The sequence below is a fragment of the Etheostoma spectabile genome, chromosome 2 (genome assembly GCF_008692095.1).
Source record: "Etheostoma spectabile isolate EspeVRDwgs_2016 chromosome 2, UIUC_Espe_1.0, whole genome shotgun sequence".
Classification (NCBI taxonomy): Eukaryota; Metazoa; Chordata; class Actinopteri; order Perciformes; family Percidae; genus Etheostoma; species Etheostoma spectabile.
Window position 1 is genome coordinate 27765980 of NC_045734.1, and position 1664 is coordinate 27767643.

General features: G+C 37.1%; 1 long non-coding RNA gene across 1 annotated transcript in view; it reads right to left on the reverse strand.

Annotated features, from left to right (window-relative positions):
- LOC116706985 (uncharacterized) overlaps positions 1 to 1664 on the reverse strand; it is a 15826-nt gene that overhangs the window by 5160 nt on the left and 9002 nt on the right. The window contains exon 2 of the long non-coding RNA XR_004336383.1: positions 1574 to 1578. This is a non-coding gene — a long non-coding RNA (uncharacterized LOC116706985). The remainder of the gene's footprint in view (positions 1 to 1573; positions 1579 to 1664) is intronic.

The window sequence follows — 1664 nt, forward strand, 5'->3', positions numbered from 1 at the left end:
ACAACAGTTACCTTTCCAGTGGGGACAATGAGTTGCCTCATGTATGGGGAGGTGAGAGACAGGTGGGCCGTCTTGATCTACTCTTCACAGAGTCAGATAGTGAGAATTAGACAGCTTGATATGGAGTCTACACCATTGAAATAAATCATGTTTTCCCAACCCGACTGCAGCACACACCGAAATGCATTGTTTTTATATTTTTAAAATACAACACTTGCTATGAGTTAATACCATTGCATTGTATCCGCTGTAGAGAGTAACTCTGCCTGCAGTGGGATGGCTCGTCTTTAACTGTGACCATTTACTGTTCAACACGTTGCACTTTTACAAACAAAGAGAGCAGATGGAAATGTTTTACATCAAGAAAACTACACCAGAAAACTTCCATTTAGGCTGCTTCAAAATAAAAGCACTTCCTGTGACGGTTCGCAGTAAAACTAAATTACTGTTAAACAACTAAGGTTGAGTAATTTTTTTTCATGTATCCGTTGTAAATCAAGTACTGTATATGATATAAATAATGAGTTTTAATCACAGTATAATTGACCGTTTCCTTTACACTACCTTTAGTTTTAAACTAAACAACATTAATTTCTTATCTTAACAATGCTCTACAACTGTAAGGTACGTTTAATTGAGTATTTTCATTTTCTTCTACTTGCTTATTGTATATTTTACTCGTCTCTTTCTATAGCTTTAATTACTTTGCATATTCATATACATTTTAAAAAATATTGTGAATAATCTATGATGTAGCACCGGTGGTAAAATTCTCTGTTGTTTTGGTGAAAGTAACTCAAAAATAACGCAAAAGTAGTGTATTGCATTACAGTCCAGAGACAGTGATATTGTAATTTAACTTAATTCTCTCAAATGACAGTACCTAGTAATCTATCATGTATTACATTTTGGAAGTAACTTGCCCAACATTAAGAGTGAAAGGAGCTTTTCCGATAAATGGCATAAGATTGCCACAGGCATGGTGCACTGCAGACAGAATCCAACTATATCACCCCCAACTCTTGCTTAGCTGTCATTTTGAATGCTGATGTGGCATAATCCCATCACACAACACAGCTGTTGGTGATTGCATGTGGTTCATGCCATGTGACAACCTAAGGGCGGCATAATGTTTCTCAAAAATCTCAACTGATTTCTGATTATCTTCACCCAGTTGCCTTCTTCATGCAAATAACAGCCACAAAACATGGTTTACCAACGAAGCATGCTGCTGCCGTGTGGGCTCATGAAAACGAGACAGTGTGCAGCGCTACAAAACATTTCACTCAGTGGGAAATCACAGAGTTGGTAACCCGCAGTAAGTAAAAAAGGGACTGAGTGGAATATGTACATTGGAGGTGCAAACAGTTGCACACCTTGTCAGAGAGTCATGTAGGAGGTAAGTCTTAGTCAACGACATTCCTTAACCCTTGTGTTGTCTTCCCGTTAGCCATGAACGTGTCCTTCCAGGTCAAAATTCGAAAATGAATTGAAACATTTTTTTTGTGCTTTTCCGATGTTTTTGTTGCTTTTTCCAGCTTTTGTCGCTTTTTTTTGTTTTTGTTTTTTAAACCTGAGCTGGTTTAATAACAGGTTTTACACTTATTCTTGGCATTCACGGTCATCAAACCATCACATTATACATACGTTTTTAGTTAAAAAGG